This window comes from Narcine bancroftii, chromosome 11 (assembly GCF_036971445.1).
Source record: "Narcine bancroftii isolate sNarBan1 chromosome 11, sNarBan1.hap1, whole genome shotgun sequence".
NCBI lineage: Eukaryota > Metazoa > Chordata > Chondrichthyes > Torpediniformes > Narcinidae > Narcine > Narcine bancroftii.
In genome coordinates this window covers 28,716,335-28,735,814 of record NC_091479.1, presented here as the reverse complement: position 1 = coordinate 28,735,814, position 19,480 = coordinate 28,716,335, and the positions used below count along the sequence as shown (strand labels likewise).

The 19,480-nt window shown below is 42.9% G+C and overlaps 1 long non-coding RNA gene across 1 annotated transcript in view; it reads left to right on the top strand.

Annotated features, from left to right (window-relative positions):
• LOC138746349 (uncharacterized) overlaps positions 1 to 19,063 on the top strand; it is a 43,428-nt gene extending 24,365 nt beyond the window's left edge. The window contains exons 2-3 of the long non-coding RNA XR_011346888.1: positions 11,601 to 11,742; positions 18,782 to 19,063. This is a non-coding gene — a long non-coding RNA (uncharacterized lncRNA). The remainder of the gene's footprint in view (positions 1 to 11,600; positions 11,743 to 18,781) is intronic.
• Positions 19,064 to 19,480: the final 417 nt, after the last annotated feature.

The following is a 19,480-nucleotide window of genomic DNA, read 5'->3' as shown; positions in this document are numbered from 1 at the left end:
CCAATCTCTCATCAATTTCATATGTTCTTTCTCAGACAAACGAGTTTCTTGCAAAAAGGCAACATCAACCGTCATTTTCTTTATATATGCCAATATTCACTTCCTTTTCATCTGATTATTAAGTCCTTTAACATTGAAGGTCACAAAATTTAAGTGAGCCATAACTTAATTTCCTCTTGAGATTGGCACTTCACAGAGCAATTACATATTTTAAAAATCCTAACCCACCCCCCCCTTTCAAACAATAAGAAACCCCTGTAAACAATGTAAAAATCTACAAGTACAAAAGTCGGACCCCCCTCTGTGGTCCAGCTGCAGTTAATGCCACAAGTGGCAGTTGGCTTTAGAAGTAGCAGAGACGACCATCACCCCCCAACCGAACATTAAAACCCATCCGTCATCCCAATGGTAACACCCACATTGAGCATGAGCTTCATCTTCAACATCACTCACCAATTCTGATTCCAATTCTTTTCCCTGTTCCCTTCCCAATTTTAACCTCGGGCATTTTCTCCATCAATTCCTTCAAATCTGGGAAGGAATTTGCAAAAGATAATGCACCATAAGGACTCTCAAAACATTGAGACTGATCTGGCCCATAATTCACCTTAAATATCGTCGGACACCGAAAAGTAAACTTATACCCTTTCTTCCACAGCACTGCTTTGACCAGATTAAACTCTTTCTGTCACTTAATAATCTCCTGACTTAAATCAGCATAAAATAAAACCCTATTGCCTTGAACCATCATTGGGCTTTGATCAAGGCGAGCTTTCTGAACTGCAAGCCGCAATATAATTTCTCTATCCTGATATCACAAACATCTTAAAAGAACTGCTCTTGGCATTTGACCCAGAAAAGGTTTTCTCCTTCACACCCTATGAGCCCTATCTAAAAAGACTCGACTCCCAACATCTCTGGAATCCATTTCCAGAAATAATTTTACAGGATCTGAACCATCAATATCTTCCGGCAGACCAACTATCTTAATATTATTACGACAACTTTGATTTTCTAACGAATCAATGTTTTTTAACAAATCTCTCTTCTGGACATCCAAGCCTGTAAACAAATCCTCAATATGATCCATTCTCTCTGCATAATGGCCCACACGGTCCTTACAGTCAATAAAAATGTCTTCTATCTTCTTAAATTGATCTTGTCCAGTGTCCACTGCTGTTAAACTCTTATTAATATCAACTTGAATAAATGTAATTTCTTCACACATACCAGCCATTATTTCCTTTATAGCAGCAAATTGATCATTTAAAGTTTCAAAATTTAAGGTCATAGAAGACATAATCTTTTCATTTGGTTGGATCAGTTCTATAGACATGAAGTTGACTTCCATCCCTGTTGCGGGGCCTTGAAGACTGGGGAAGGTGTCTGTGGTTAAACAACAGCTTTCATTGGAGAAGGAGATGTTCTTAAAGCTTAAGGCCTTCCTTCAGTGAGTCCAACTGCAGCAAATAGTCATTCTTGCTCTTCTTCTTCTCGAATTTCTGAGTTGTCCTCCTCCACCTCATACCTGGCAGCCCTACTGCAGATTTCCTGCATGTGAGAACATCCATCCATGCTGAGAAGCTCAGTAGCACCAGAGGAGCATCTTCAGATGGGCCGCTGCATACAGTCAGTCGCCTTCCCGCGAACTCGCGCTCACATTCGAGCACCCACCCCCCTGCTCTCCTTAGTCAAGCCAGGCTTGGGTCGGATTCCACGCTCACTCTCCTGGCCCACCCCCAGGCCAAAGATCTTGGTGATATCTTGCGTCTCTGGAGGCGCAGAGGATGCAGACATTTCTTCCAGCTTCTCTTGGGTTCCACGTTGAGGATTTGGATCTATCTCTAACTGCTCCTGAGGTTCCTTCTGGAAGGTCGGCCTTGCTTCTTCTGCACTTTTCACAGGTTGAAAACCTAGGTTTTTTTCTAAGTTGCTGGTAATGAAATGGTATTGTATGAACTGACCAGTATAGGCATGGGCTGGCCCACCCTCCTGATGACATCCTCTCCGAGACTCCTCCCTGGACTCCTCCCCTGTGACCCAGGCCATAAAGGTCGAGCCACCTCTTCCATCCCTTCACTTACCTAGCTTGCACGCGGGCCTGCAGTCTTGTATGTAATAAAGCCTATCGCTCCCCTTAGTCTTTGTCTTTTTGATTTTTAGGGCAACTGTCAGTGCCCAACACTGCTGTTTTCCTTTCTTCATTTCCAGAATCCTACAGTAGTAAATTAATGTTCAAAACATTGATAAAGTCAAAAAATTCACTACAGTTCGAGTATTGAATAGTTCAGTCAGGGAGAGGTGTCTTCTCACGTCATTTTCTGATGCCATCTTTCCACGACCCCCCACCCCACCTCCCCTCAGCTGACTCCTTGAACACCATCCAATCCAGAAACTCTAGGCAGGCCTGCAGCTGTATTCCCTCACGTGACCACCTTCTGGTTGTCCTGATCTCGTAAGTGTTGTGAGCAATTTTAGGCCCCATTTCTAATAGAGGATGTGATGGGCCAGAGGTGGTTTACAAGAATGATCCTGGGGATGAGCGGAATAATGTTTGCGGAGCATTTGATGGTTCTGGGCCTATACTCGCCTGAGTTTAGAATAATGAGGCAGGACCTCATTGAAATCTGATGAATAGTGAAAGGGCTGGATAGAGAGGATTTGGCCAGTAGTGGGAGAGTTTAGGACCAGTGGGCACAACCTTAGAATAAAAGGATGTCTGCTTAAAACTGAAATGGAGAAACATTTTCATCTCGAGCAGTGATTTTCAAACTCCTCCTCCACACCCCCACCCCCCGGATCATATTCCACTTAATCCCTGTGCCAGAAGTGCTCTGTTAGTAAGGGATTACTTAAGGTGGAATGTAATTGGAAAGAAAAAGTTTGAAAACCACTCTTTTAATTGTACGTCATTGACTTGTTCTGTGCGCGGTTTCATATCTCCAGAGGAAATGGGCCAATGACAATTTTTCTCAGGCAAAATATTTCCTTCACAATTGGGTCCACTGCAGTCTTTCTCAGCCTTTTTTCTCATTCATATTCCACTTTAAGCAATCTCTTACACATTTTTCGACACTCCAAGGAATAAAGTCCCAACCTGTTCAACCTTTCCCTGTAGCTCAACTCCTGAAGATCTGGCAGCTTCTTAGTAAATCTTCTCTGCACTCTTTCAATCTAACTAATACCCTTCCTGTAGCTAGGAATTATTTTTTTTATATAAAGAAAAATCCGATTATTTTTCCAGTAGATGACCCGCTGAGTATTTCCAGCATTGAGTTTTTATTTTACTGCCTTGGTGTATTACTGAGTGATTTGAATGGGAGAAGAAATGTGGGTTGGGTTAAGTAAAGATGTCTAGATTATGGAATGGATTTAGAAAAATAGACGTAAAAGTGGAGGGTTCATGGAAATAGTTAATTCATCTTTTCGAATTTTGGAGTCTCCTGCCGAAAAGCATGGGATAATCGCGGGGCTTAATTCAAACCTGCCGGCAGCAAATTCTTAATGATGTCCCACCTTGTCCCGTGGAGCCCAGCACATATAACCATAGAACAGTTTACAGCACGGAAACAGGCCACGTCGGCCCTTCGAGTCTGTGCCAGTTCACATGAACAACTCCACTATTTTTCCCCTCAACACTCTGGCCATATCCCTCCAACCCCCTCATATCCATGTACACATCCAACCTTCACTTAAATGACAGAAAGGACCCTGCCGCAATGATCCCTTCTGGAAGATCATTCCATTCTGCCACCACTCTCTGAGTGAAGAAACATCCTCTAACATTCCTCCTAAAGTTTTGCACCCTTACCTTGAACTCATGCCCTCTTGTTCCAACCTCCCCTGCCCTCAGGGGAAAGAGTCTACTCTCGTCTAGTCTATCTATTCCTTTCATAATTTTGACTACCTCTATCATAACTTCCTTCATCCATCTACGTTCCAATGAATAAAGTCACTGTCTCCTTAATCTTTATCTGTACTCGAGATGTTGTAAGCCACGTAACATTTTTGTAAATCCTTTCTGCACCCTCTCCACCTTATCTATTTCATTCCTATATTTGGAGACCGGAACTGAAAACAATTCTCTAAACCTGGCCTCACCAATGCCTTAAACAGTTGCAGCATCACTTTCCAGCTATACTCTAGTCTATGCTATGATTTATGAAGCCCAGCGGACCATATCTCTGGTTAAGACCCACTGTCTTAACGTCCCTCATATGCAAGATTTTGCCTCCCATCTGCACAATTTCTGTGCTTTCTCCAAGGTTGATCTTGTCATGAGATACCATTAGATCCCATCCACAAGGAAGACATTCCTAAAACGGTGATTATTACCCCTTCTGGTCTTTTTGAATGTCTTAGGATGCCACTTGAGTTGAAGAATGGTGTTCAAACCTGCCAGCGGGTTATAGACAGTTTGGGCAGAGATTTAGAGTTCCCTACGATCTACTTGGATAACATCTGGTAAAAACAATGGCATCACGAATATGCTGTCCAGACCGACTATATATCATATTCAGGGTGACATTGATATTTCTGAATTAGCCAGTGTCCAGGCAATGGACCCCGATGTTCAGGCATACAGTACGGCCATTACTAACCTGGACATACAGCAGAGGGCAGCACAACTGGGTGGCCAACCTTACGTTGTGACATGTCTTTGGGCTACATTAGACCAATGTTTCCTGCATCTTGGAGGAAACACCTTATTGACCAGATACACAGCTTATCTCATCCATCCATCAGAACATCTGTCAAGCTCATGTCAAATAAATATGTATAGCATGGACTGAGAAAATGCGTTGTGCAATGGGTTTGCACATGTACCTCCTGCCAGACTGCCAAAATTCAGTGCCACACTAAGGCACCTCTTCAACATTTCCCGACGGAATGCAGACAGTTGGAACACGTGCATGTAGACCTGCTTGGACCATTGCCAGAATCTGAAAACATGAGATACATTCTAACAGTTGTAGAACATTTCACGTGCTGGCCAGAGGCCGTCCCGTTGCCATCCAGTGACACTGAGACAAGGGCCAGAGCATTCATCGTCAACTGGATGGCTAGATTTGGTTTTCCCACATTAATTCCGTCCGCGGAAAACAATTCACCCACGTTCCCACTGGCAACTGAAGTCCACTTTTAAGGCCTGACTCACTGGTCCCAATTAGGTTGATGAGTTGCCATGCGTTCTTTTGGAGTGCACACAGCTCAAAAGTAAGATATGTCTGTGTTGTCCGCAGAGATGGTTTATGGTCTGGTCCTAACAGTTTCATGGGACATTCATTTCACAACCAACTCTGATCTGAATATCCTTCGGCAGCTTCGACATGGTATCACGATCAGCAAAGCTTTTCCTACCCACTGGCTTTGATCCCCTTAACAGAATGTGCCCCACAACTCCTGGACGCTGATTTTGTTTTTGTGCACAGACAGTACACAGGAGTGTTGTTACAACGACCGTATGAGAGCCTTTTCTGCGTGGTGAAGAAGGATGGATTTGAGTATACTTTTGACATTGGGGGACATTCGCAGCTGTTTAGTTTGGACAGACATAAGCCTGCCCATGTGGAATCCGCTTCACCCATTCAGTGCCCCCATCCCAAAAGATGAGGGTGTCCACCTAAGTTGCATGCAGCTGGTGTTTTTCTTTCTGGCGACGGTTCTGGGGGTGTAGCAGCTGTGAAGCGGGCCGACTGGGCAAGGTTCTTTGGTGGGCACATGAAATCATAAGGCAGACAGCTGGGTACTCATCCATTTAATTGACCGCATGCACGTGGTGCTGTGTGCCGTTCGAACGGCACGTTGATCTGTGATTTCCCCTGCTGGAAGGTGCGGGACACTCAAAGGGCTTACTTTAAACCTGTGGTCCCGTGGATCTGCAGCTAACTCATAATGATGTCCCATCTTGACCCATAGAGCCCGGGACATGCTGTAAATAGAAGAAGCCTGTAAAGACTGAATAAAGCAGTCTTGTGTTGACTAACCTGGTATGTGTGTGTGTGTGTGTGTGTGTGTGTGTGTGTGTGTGTGTGTGTGTGTGTGTGTGTGTGTGTGTGTGTGTGTGTGTGTGTGTGTGTTGCTTTTCATAGCTCTATCGAAGTAGCCGCTACATATATTAATATTTGGGAGGATTATCACACTTACAGGATACTTTTCATCCATCTAACAGCCTGTGGGAAGAAGCTATTCCCCAGCCTGTAAGACCTCTTTTTGATGATGTACGTGGTTAAAGATGCTGTTCACTAGATCAAAATGGTCTTTGCACTATTCCTTGAGCGCAATTTGAACAACACTCCCAGTAAATGTCATCTACAGAAAAAGGGAGAGCCCAGTGATCCTCACAACTCTGCATCATTCCTGTCTGATGCTTAACAGCAACTAGATCATCCAATGGTGCAACCAGACAGGAGACTCAACTGCGCTCCTGTAAAATCTCAGGATGAGAGCCGTTGGCCTTGACCTCCTCAGCCTCCTTGGGAAGTGTAGGCACTTCATGACCAATGAGGAGGTGTGATTGTTTTGTGTATTAATACGTGTGCTGTATGGATGGGAATTTTATGTGATTGTATTGTCTATTCTTGCTCTTTAACAATCTTTAGTGGATAGAAGTAGTCATTGTACTTTAGGATGTACAATCATGTACAGATTGTCCTTAAATAGCCATTTGGCCCAGATGTCTATTCAGTCCAAGAATACTTTCGATCACAGGCAGATTTTGAACAATAACACCATTCATTCTAAAACAAACATTGGTTTTAATTTTCTTTAAACAGAAAAACAAACAGGATCAAACTTTAACTTATCACTATTAATTTAACAGCCTTCCATTACCGCCTTCTAATTTTAAGTGCAGGTGTATTTAATGTGCATAAAGTTCTTTGACACAACTCCAAGTTCACCGGCATCTATCAATTCTTATACTGTGCACAGAATTCAACATTTATGAATTTTCACCAAGCTCTGGTGCTAAGAAGTAAATGTGTACCCTCCAGGAAGGTTTTTGTTGGTTTCAGAGAGGGATTTCATGCACATTGGACACACATAAAGTGATTCCCTCTGATCAGCCACTTTGGTGTCTTGCCAAAGAAACTTGACCCATCAGGGTTTTCCAAATGATAACCTCTTCTGCAGGTCACAATTGATTTCCTTTTGTTTCCCTTATTTCAGGTGAAACATCATTTCTAGCCAGCCATTTCCTCTTGTATGGACAACAAAGTTTTTCAACAGGCTGAACTGAGAACTCACAACCAGTCTTCAAAACAAGATGCCAGCTTGCCATCTCTCTCTCTCTCTCTCTCTCTCTCTCTCTCTCTCTCTCTCTCTCTCTCTTTTTTAGAAAAAGCCTATTTGGTCTCTCCTCTCTGCTTGCAAAACCACATGACCTTCTTAGAACAGCAAACTGGAACCAGCCAGATACTGCACCAGACCCAAATTACTGAGTCCATTCATCTGTTGCTTTAAAAACAATAATCTATTTACACCTGCTTTTGAAATTCTTTAGCAAAACAGCCTCCTTGTTTTATCTTTGCAAAGGCTATCGGCGCCTGAATGACTCACTCTCAGCAAAGCTCTTGCGTTTTAAATAAGATCTGTTTTGTGAAGTGTATGTGTTTGTTTGTGACCTAAACGACTCCTCCAATCCATCTCTTTCAAAAACATCTCTATATACAATGTAAAATATATAATCTGTCACAGGACAGAAGCAGCAGAAGAGCTGTGATAAAATCAATGGTGTCCTTGCAAAAAAAAAAGTGGGAAGAGGTATAATCCAGTTGGCTCTGGTGAGTGTAGTTTGTAATAGTTTGAAACTTGAACCTCTCTCTCTATTTCAGGAGACAATTTACTGTCATGTAATTAAAAAGTGTCATATCACACAAAATTGCTTTTTTCCTGCTGTCAGACAGACAGACTCACGTCTGGCAGAAATTGACTGAAATGCCTCTTACGGTCAGAGAAAGACTGAGTGCTACCCACCACCCCCACCACCCCAAACCCTGGGCCAAGTCACTGAGGGTCTGTGGATTGTCTTTCAATGCTCACAGACCAATCCAAGTCATTGGCAATGTGAGCTCCAGTTTTGAACATCTGACATAATTAGGAACCATTTAGCACTCACTCGTATCCCAGGTCTGATACCTGACACCCTTTTAGCCAGTTTTGACCCAGTCTCTAGCAATCTACAGCCTGTTGTGAGTTCCTTGACTGCTTTGTCCAGAAGCCCGCAGCCTGCGTGGGTTCCTCTCCTCAAGTCACCAACAGCCTGCCACCTATGTGGGTTCTTCAGCTGCAAAACCCCTCACTGGTCTGCTTCCTTGGACACTGACCCGTGGATTGAATCCTCTGCTTCTGAGATGTTGGTGGGGTGTGGTCTTTATGTTTTCTGGTGCTCTGCATTAGTCGTCCGCTTCCCCAGAGTTCACGGTGGTGAGGAAATCTAACAAATCTAAATTTAAAAAATGTAACTAAGAGGAGAATCTCACATGTCTAGAGGGATGGAAAGGGAATTATTACAAATTGAAGCCTGATATTTGAATATTCAGGTGCCAAATTTGCAAAAGCATATTTCTCAAGCTATATGTAATTTTTTCCAAAGGAATACAAGTTTGAATTTTTGCATGTCATCTTGCCATCCCTAAAAATATATATATATCTGATTTCCAAGTAAGTGCAATACATGTCCTCATCACTGCTAATGTTAATTTAACAAATTTCCATTGATATATTAATAGATTTAATTTGGGCCTTGTTCCTTCAATATTTTGTAATAAAGATAAGGTCAGATTCTGCTGGAAAACATCTCCTGTAACTTGTTCCAAAAAATTTGTAATTCTCCCCAAAAAGATCTCACATTAGGACAAAGCTAAGTTGAATGCAAGAAAGTTGCGACATCTTCACCACACCTAAAACATTGATCTGATAATTCTGATTTTATTCTAATTAATTTCATTGGTGTAAGAAGTCACTGTAGAAGAAAAACTAGTTGTGAATTCCTTCCTCACTGCTGCAGTGTGGAACTCTGGTCAATAGTTCCAGACTGCTGAGTTGAAGTGAATTAATACAACTCCCCTGGATCATGTGATCTCTTTTGCCAAATCAGCTTCCTGAGGAGCTTTTCAAATCCAACAGCCTGAGTCACCTGACTCCAGGTGCAGCTTTCAGATAAAATCCTTGCTGACATCTGCTACATGACTGATGTAAAAACAATTATACTGAATTAATTTATGGATCTCCCCATATTTGCCAATCAATTAAATTATTCAGATCCATTTCCCACCTTTGTCTCAACTTATGAACTCCTCATTTAAAAGTTCCTACTTGTAATAAAGAGGATATCATCAAATAATTTATTTTTAACAATTCCTCTTATAAGGAATTTCTATTTCAGTACAACATGGTTGGTCCTAACTTATCCTTCAAATATGCTCTTAGTTGGAAAGAGCAAAAAAGATTGTGATGAGTTATACGATATTTATTTCTCAGTTGCTCAAATGACATTAATTGTCCCCTTTCATAACAATCTTCAACATTTATAATCCCCTTACGAAACCCGCTATCCAGAAATTGATGATCCTTTAAAAAAGATATGAGGATTTTGAATCAAAGCCATTCTGGGTGATGTACATCCACTTACACCAATTTCATCATTTATTTTATTCCATATATTAATCAAATGTTTCAACAATTGTGTATCTTTATCACCAACCATTAATTTCGATTCCCACTTGTATATAAATTCTTCTGCTTTTCCCTCTCCTATTTTATTTGATTCTATTTTAACCCTTTCAAAAAAAGAAGCAAGAAATCTCATTTGAGCTGCTCCATAACAATTTTTAAAATGAATAAGCTGCAGTCCTCTCAATGCAGAATTTGCATTGGGTTACTTGTAACATGGGATTCAATTGGAAATGGGTTCACGTGACATAAACCCACAATGCAGAATGCTTTCTAAGAAGGGAATACAAGAGGAGGGTTGTCTAGGTCTCCAGCAGGATATAGATCACAAGATATAGGAGCAGAAGTAGGCCCGTCGAGTCTGTTCCACCATTCTTCCACTCACCCCCACTCCCCAGCTTTCTCCCCATAACCCTTGATTCCTTGACTAATCAAATACCTGTCAATCTCTGCCTTAAATACACCCAATGATCTCACATGGGTTTCACGACCACTGACAAAATCAATTTTTCCACATTTGTTTTAAATTGACACCCTTTTATCCTGAAATTATGCTCTCCTGTCCTAGAATCCCCTACCATGGGAAACATCTTTGCCATATGTAATCTGCCCAAGCCTTCCAGCATTTGAAATGCCTCTGAGGACCCTCTTATCCTTCTGTACTCCAACTAGTACAGTCGAAGAGTCGACAATTGTTCCTCATATACTCACCCTTTCATTCCTGATATCATTCCAGTAAATCATCTCTGACCTTCTCCAACTCCAGCACATCTTTTCTCAAATACGGTACCCAAAACTCTAATTCTGATTGAATGGAAAGCGAATTCTCCAACGACACAAACACAACAGTTAAATGATATTATGTCTTGTTAATATTTACAAAAATTATAGAAGAGTCAATTAATAACTTTCAACAGATGCTGGGACCCATTTATGGACCATTGTCATAACCTAAAGCATTAGGGTTGTTCTGAAGCTTGGTGCTGTGTTACGAGTCCAGAGGATCCCAAAACCCAGCAGCAATAGATATTCACCAAGACAAATGGTGACTTAAACAAAAGCTGATTTTAATTATCTTTCAAGATGAAAATGGAATAACACTTTAACTTATCACTATTTTATTACTTTAACTGACTTTACCCAACTTTCCCCCCATCTAATTCTAAGTGCACGTGTGTGTAAGTTCAGAAAAGTTCTTTGGTTCACAGTCCAATCTCACTTCTCATTAATCCAAGTTCACTGGTTGCAGGCCATTCTTCTACTGTGCACAGAATTTATCAAATATAATGTTCACAGGTTTGGTGCTCGAAAGGTAAATAATTACTGTTCAGGAAGGTTCTTGTTGGTTTTCAGAGAGAGGTGTGTTGTTCAGGGAAGTATTAGGGTGTTTGTGACTCAACGTATCAGCATCTGAAGTCTGTTATCTCTTCGGAAAAGCTCTGATCGCTTTAGCGTGGAGCAGAGCTGAACCAGGACTTTGCAGGTATTTAAGGGAGTGTGTGGGCAGGGTTTGTTCTGGACCAACAATCTCACCAAATGACTCTGCTTGAAATCAAGATTCAAATCATTTTGAGGAATACAACAGGAATTGTTCAACAAGAGCCTGGTGTTCCCTGAGGAGTTTTCTTTCAATAGTGGAAATGATTTATTTAAAAACCCCATTAATCTTCCTGATGCAGATCTTTGTATTTAACTTTCAGGTTGCTATCTGTTGTTAACTTGGAGGCCTTTAATCAGGTGACTGGGTGGAATCTTTGCTTTAACCAAGCAGTTCGCTTGCAATTTTCCAGCTGTAGGATGCAGTGCAGTTGCTTGCAAGTTTAGCAAGTGGGATTATGATGTGAAACAGCAAATCACAGCGTCATTTTTGTGTTTGAAAATGCCAATGTGAAAATTTTAACTTTGGTCTCCTTGGTTTGCTTAAGTTAACAGAGGAGACGTTGGGTCAAGCTGAGAAGACAGAGGTTGGATGCCCATTTGGAGAATCAACTGGGGAAAGAAGAAAGCACAAAACGAGGGTCTGAAAAAATAATGAAGCAGACTGAAGTGCTGTTGAACCAAACCCAGGTAAAGAATTTAATTTTGTACAGCATACTTAAGAGACCAAATGATTTGGGTTTTTAATCATGGGTCCTCTACCGGCACCACCTACGGCTCCTAGAACGCTTCCACCAGCGTTGTCTCCGCTCCATCCTCAACATCCATTGGAGCGCTTACATCCCTAATGTCGAAGTACTCGAGATGGCAGAGGTCGACAGCATCGAGTCCATGCTGCTGAAGATCCAGCTGCGCTGGATGGGTCACGTCTCCAGAATGGAGGACCATCGCCTTCCCAAGATCGTGTTATATGGCGAGCTCTCCACTGGCCACCGTGACAGAGGTGCACCAAAGAAAAGGTACAAGGACTGCCTAAAGAAATCTCTTGGTGCCTGCCACATTGACCACCGCCAGTGGGCTGATAACGCCTCAAACCGTGCATCTTGGCGCCTCACAGTTTGGCGGGCAGCAACCTCCTTTGAAGAAGACCGCAGAGCCCACCTCACTGACAAAAGGCAAAGGAGGAAAAACCCAACACCCAACCCCAACCAACCAATTTTCCCTTGCAACCGCTGCAGTCGTGTCTGCCTGTCCCGCATCGGACTTGTCAGCCACAAACGAGCCTGCAGCTGACGTGGACTTTTTACCCCCTCCATAAATCTTCGTCCGCGAAGCCAAGCCAAAGAAGAAGAAATGAACAAAATCTGATTAGAATAGAAGTTTATGGAATGTTTGGAAGTTGCCACAAAAAAATGGAGATATAAATTAAATGTTGTAATTAAGATAAATGAACAATACAATGAGCCTGGTGTCTCAGTATCTGCCTCCCTTGACTGAACATCACCGTTAAACCTTCTCCCCAATATGAACCTGATGTCAAAGTATCTGACACAGTTAATCGTACATCAATATTAAACCTTCGCACGAATTTGAATCCTGTCTCAAAGTTTCTGCCTCAGTCTATCGTACATCAACGAAAAACTTTCTCCCCCCCCCACCCGTGATCCTGGTGTAATAGAATCTGCCTCAGTCTACCGTCCATCACCGTTAAACCTTCTCCCCACTGTGAACCTGGTGTCATGGTAGATATCTCAATATACAGTATATCACCGTTAAACCTTCTCCCCAATGTGAACCTGGTGTCACAGTATCTGCCTCAGTCTACCGGACATCACCGTTACACCTTCTCACTACTATGAACTTGGTGTCACAGCATTGGACTCAGTCTAACATACATCACTGATAAACCTCCTCCCCACTGTGCACCCTGTGACACAGTATCTGATGCAGTTCATGGGTATATCACTGTTAAACCTTCTCACAAATGTGAATCCTACTATAAAATAATACTCCCCTTCTAAGTCTCTCTGTATTCTAATCCCCACCTATTTTAAAATTCCAAAAAAAAGAGAAAAATCAATCCCAAAACAAGCTACTCAAAAGTAGTAGCCCCCTAAAAATCTGGGTGTGGTGAAGTGCACAAGTGGCAGGTGACTAAAGGACTCAGTGTCACCCACCCCCAGTCAGACTTTCACAAAGTCCTGAAACAAAAACATTCAACCCAGTGATTCCAGTCCCACTGATTGTTCCGGATCTTCAATATCGAGAAGACTGCGTCAATTCAACTTTTTTCCCATTCTTTCCATATTTTCCAATCTTCCCATTTCCATTCCCATTGACCCTTCCCTTCGGTGACAATGGTGACGATCGCCCATTTCCTCGTCCATCTGGCAATGAATTAGCAAATAATAAAGCATCGTGGTCATTCTCAAAAAACTGAGATTGAAAATTCCCATAAAAATCTTTCAATACTGCCGCATGACGAAAAGCAAATTTATATCCCTTTCGCCACAATACTTCTTAGGCTGAATTAAATTCTTGGTCTCTTCTGATAATTTCTTGACTCAGATCTGCATTAAAAAAACCCTATTATTTTGAACCATCAGTGGAGCCTGATTTTGCCGTGTTTTCTGCACCACCAATCGGAGGATCATCTCTCTGTCTTGATATTTAAAACAGCGAATCAAAACTGCTCGTGGTAATTGGCCTGGAAACGGTTTCTTCCTTAACGCTCTGTTCGCTCGATCTAATTCCAGTTCATCTGGAACGAATTACCTGCCCTACACTTCTGGGATCCATTTCTTCAAAACCTTCACCAGATCCGAACCTTGCATATCTTCCGGAAGACCTACTATCTTAACATTATTTCTACGACTTTGGTTTTCTAATGAGCCAAACTTCTTCAATAATTCCTTCTTCTGAATCCCCCAATCTACAAAAGGATCTTACACTATTTCCATTTTTTCTCTATTACACTCCATTTGACTCTTGCATTCAAGAAAGCCTCCTCAATCTTTTTAAAATGATCTTGCACAGTATCCACTGATCGTGTCCATCTCGTAACATCACTCTTAACTACATTAATATTTTGCTTCATAAAAGTTATTTCTTCACACACAGTGTTCATTTTAGATTTCATTTCTGAAAATCCTTGAGTCATCTGATGAGTCATCTGCATTGATATATTTGACATATCTTCCATGAGCTGAGCAATCCTTTCCAGAATAGGAAACACAGAATCCAGTCCAGGATCCATCACCTCCATTTGAGGCTGACGGCTCTCTTCTTCCTCCAAAGCAGTAAGTCCTCTTCCAGTATGGTTGCGGGTCTGGTCACCCGACAACAGCGTGCCGACCTCATCAGCTCACTGTCGCTCAGGCTCCCCCACAGCCCACATCGTCTCCAAAGGTTCGTGGACCCTCAACACACTTTGCATGCTTAGTAGGGCACCGACTGCGCAGGTGCATCTTCTGATGCTACATTGCACTCCCCCGGACCACCAGGCAATGCTGCAGGATCACGGGCCTGTCCTCGCTCAGCTGGCCCACACTCACGCCTGTGTTCATGAGCGCACGAGTCGAAACTGCCAAAATCATCGCTGAGCTGGTGCCATCTTGCGATTGCAGAAGCCGGGCAGGAGTCCTCTGAGACTTGGGGACTCCAGTCGATGACTCCGTTGCTTCAACTTGAACTCGGCCTCAATTCTTCAACACATTTGTAAGGTAATTTCTTCTGAAACTGAGTTTTCGATTTTTTCACATTTGCAGCCATTTCAATCCTCCACTATTTCAGTTTTTTTTATCAGTATTTTAAATCACTTTTACAACTTTTAAAATCGAGCATTTAATAGTCTAACTGGGGAAGGGTGGAACCACCCATCTACCCTCTGTGCCATCTTGTCACAGTATCTGACACAGTTTATAGTAAATCACTGTTAAACCTTCACATTACTGTGAATGCTGTCTCTCAGTTTCTGCCTCAGTCTACCATTCATCAATGTTAAACCTTCTCCCCCTGTTAACCTAGTGTTAAAGTATCAGCCTAAGTTTACCACACATCACCATTAAACTTTATCCCCATTGTGAGACTGGTTTTACTGTATCTGCCAAAGTTTACCGTACATCACCAGTAAACCTTCTCCTCAATGTGAGCCTGGTGTTACTCTATCTGCCACAGTTTAGTGTACATCACCATTAACCTCCTCCCCACTGTGAACCAGGTTTCACAGAATCTGCCACATTTATTGTACATCATTTTTAAACCTTCTCACTACTGTAAACCTGGAGTCACAGAATCTGCCTTATTCTTCCATACATCTCTGTTAAACTTTCTCAGTTCTGTGAACACGGTGTCACAGTATCTGCCAAAGTCGACTGTACATCACCATTAAAATTCTCCCCACATTGACCCATTTTTCACTGTTTTTGCCACCATTTATTGTACATCACAGTATATTCCACAGTTTATTGTACATCAGTGATATACCTTCTCCTCATTGTGAATGTAGTGTCACCATATCTGCATCAGTCTTCTGTACATCACCATAAACTTCTCCCCAATGTGAACCTGGTGTCACTTGATATGCCACAGTTAAGATTACATCACCGTAAAACCTTCTTCCAACTGTGTACCTGGTATCACAGTATCTACCACAGCTTATCGTGCATTACTGTTAAACCTTCTCGCTACTGTGAACTCGGTGTCACAGTATCTGCCAATGTCTACCGTATATCACCGTTAAATATTCTCCTAACTGTGAACCTTTTGTCACAGTGTCTGCTCAGTTTATCGTACATTACTGTTAAACCCGCTGGATAAGCTCCAGAGAGCGAAAGAGGAGTTCTCACATCTGCAGGAACTGGGGATCATTCATCGCTCCGACAGTCCTTGGGCTCGCCACTCCACCTGGTCCCAAAAGCCTCCAGTGGCTAGTGCCGCTGCAGAGATTTTCGACGGCTTAATGACACGACAGTACCTGACCGTTACCCCATCCCTCACTTTCAGGACTTTACGGCCAATCTGCATGGCATGAGAGTATTCTCCAAGGTCGATCTGGTGCAAATCCTGTTGCACCCCGAGGATATCCCCAAAGCAGCTATCATCAACCCCTTCGTCTTGTTCGAATTTTTATGCATGCCTTTCAGGCTCAAGAACACCACCCAGACCTTCCAGCACCTCATGGATACGGTGCACAGTGATTTGAATTTCGCGTTCATTTATCTGGATGACATTCTTGTCACCAGCAGAGACTGGGCACAACACAAGTCTCAACTGCACACCCTCTACTCCCGACTGGCCGAATTCGGCCTAATGGTCAGGCCGGCCAAATACCAGTTTTGTGCAGAAGAAAATTTGGATGGGATGAAACTAATCCAGAATCCATCGCACAAGATTGGAGAAATTGGATTGAGCATCTTCAAATACTTGGAAGTTTTGAAGTTAACAGACTTTGGAGTGGCCACATTTGCTCAGTTACACCATTTTTCTGATGTAAGTGAAGATGGTTTTGATCCTGTCAGTTACTGAGTCCTGTGAAATAACCAAGTGCGAGGACATGGTGGATTTATAATGGGAAAAGCCAGAGTGGCTCCATTAAAGTCAGTCACCAGACCTTGAATGGAATTGACTACTGCTACTATGGCGAGCAAAATGGACGCTATGTTAAGAAGTGAATTACAGATGGAGTTAGCAGATCCTGTGTTTTGGACTGATAGAACATCAGTGCTTAAATACATTAATAATGAAATCATGAGGTTTCATTTCTTTGTGACTGACAAAGAGAATGAAAACCTGGACAACAACAAATGGCAGATTTACCACAGGACAGAGTTTCACCTGATGAATTCCCATTTACATCCGTGGAAGTTGATTATTTTGGTCCTTTGCAAGTAAAGTGAGGACGAAGTGTTGAAAAATGATATGAAGTTATTTTCACATGTTTGACTATGAGAGCAATTCATATTGAAGTAGCGTCATTGCTTGATACAGACTCTTTTATTAATGTTCTTTGGCGTTTTATTCCTAGACGTGGTCAAGTAAAAGAATTATGTTCTGATAATGGATCTAACTTTAAAGGAGCTTATCGAGAATTATGAAAAGTTATTCAAAATTGGAATCAACATCAAATTCATGATACATTACTTCAGAAAGAAGTTAATTGGATATTTAATCCACCCATAGTTATGGGTGTGGTACGGGTAAGGGTTAGTTGGTTGTGGAGAACGTTTACAAAGGTCTGTTCTGGGCAGTACTGGGCAGCAATGCTTAATGTTGTAATGGATGCGGAAGCTCTGGGAAGGGGTAAGGGAGGGACTGGCCAGGAAGTCTGCTGATGCTGGGGCCGAGGGCAATGCACAAACATGCTGGGGAAACTCATGGATAGTTTTGTGAGGAGCAGGTCCTGCTTCACGAGTCAAATTGAGTATTTCGAGGAGGTGTCAAAGGAAATAGATGAAGGTCAAGGTCTGTATGCACTGCATGTGGATTTTAGTAAGGTGCTTGACAAGGTCGTCACAGTGGCCTCATTCAGAATGTCAGGAGGCATGGGATCCATGGAGCCTTGGCTGTGTGGATTCAGAATTGGCTTGTCTGCAGAAAACAGAGGGTAGTAGTCGATGGAACAATGTCTAGTGGCTCTCCAAATGGATCTGCTCTGGGACCCCTGCTCTTTGTGATTTTTATGAATGATGATGGGAGTGGAAGGGTAGGTACGTCAGGGGCTGACACAGAGGTAGAGATGTTGTAGACAGTGTAGAAGGTTGTCATAGGTCATCTAGTTTGGAGAGAAGTGACTCCAGGATGGAGTTCAATCCTGTAAATCCAGATATACTTAAACAAGCAACTGGTACAGGTTAATTTCCAGAGTCATTTTCAAGGGCACGAATAACAGTTATTCCAAAGAAGATTGGAGACCCATTAAAAGTAGCTTCATATAGACCAATTTCTTTATTGAATGCGGATTACAAGAACGTGAGGGCAGAGAACTTGGTTAGTGACAGGATTATGAACAGTGTGCAGGACAGAGAAATATTTAGATCCTGCTACATAAATCGCTCAATGTTGCTGTGAAAATTGAGAAGGAGTTTAAGATGGTGTATTGTGTGCTGGCCTTCAGGAGTCAGGGGATTGAGTTCAAGAACTGAGAGGTAATGTTGCAGATGTATAAAATTCGAGTCAGACCACACTTGGAATATTGTGTGCGAGAATACCAGAGGGCGTCTAAATAAGGTGAGAGGAGGGAACTTTAGGCAAGATGTGAGGGGTACATTTTATTCACACAGAAAGTAGTGGGTGCCTGGAATGCATTGCCAGGGGTAGTAGCAGAGGCTGGTCCATAAAAGGCATGAAAATGATTTTAATATGGGGACAGGTATAAAAGAAAAACAGAAGGTACTGGTGTGAGGGAGGGAAGGGTAATATCGTTGTGGGGTAGGTTCATATGGGTTAGCTGAAGGGATTCGACCAATCCATCCATGATTTGTCCAGCATCTTGCTGTCATGTCGTGGTGAACCAGGGTGTTGCCTGATGGAGACACGGTGCTCTGAGTTCTGCAGAGATAGATCGTGCTTTTCTCCAAAACACACTTCCTCAGGTAAAGCAGAGGAAGGGGAAAGGCCCTAATATGCAGGGGTAGGGAGGGGGGTGATGGGGGAAGAGTTGGGACCCTCCAAAGTCATCGTGATCAGGCATCGCAGACAGCATCTCTATCACCCATAGTTCTCTTCCCAGGTGAAGGAGCGATCTCAGAGACAAGACACGAGTCCAGAAGAACCTCGCATCCCATCTGAACAGAGGTCGGACAACATCATGATGTCCTGAATCCCTCCCCTTCTTCTCCCCCTGGCCCTGCCAACCCCATTCCCTGCACCTCCCATGTCCCTTCACCCACTTCCCCCCACTTCTCCTCTACCCCTCCTCAATCCCAACCCCCTCCCGCTCACCTTGCCCTTCCCTCACACCTATGCCCTAACCCCAGCCCTCCTCCACCTCCCTTTCACCCTCCCCTTTCCCCTTCCAACCTTAACCTAGGGGAAGGAGGGGTAGGAGAAGAGGGTAGGAGAAAGGGGGTAATGGAAGGGGGTAAGGGTAGGAGTAAGGGGTAGGGTTGCGGGTGTGGGTATGGGTGAGGGGTATGGTTAGGGGAAGGGGATAGGTGTAGGGGATAGGTGTAGGGGATAGGTGTAGGGGATAGGGGTAGTGTTTAGGTTTGGGTTGGGGAAGGTGGGTAGAGTTAGAGTTAGAGAGGGCTGGGATAGAGGTAGCATTATGGTTAGGGTTAGGAGACATGGGCTCAGATTAGGTCTAGGTTTAGGGTGAGGTTTAGAGTTCGGGGATGTGGGTTTGTGTTGGGTTTAGGGGAAGGGGGTAGGAGTAGGAGGTAGAGGTGGGGTTAGGGTTAGGGTTAGGAGAAGGTGGGTTGGATTAGGG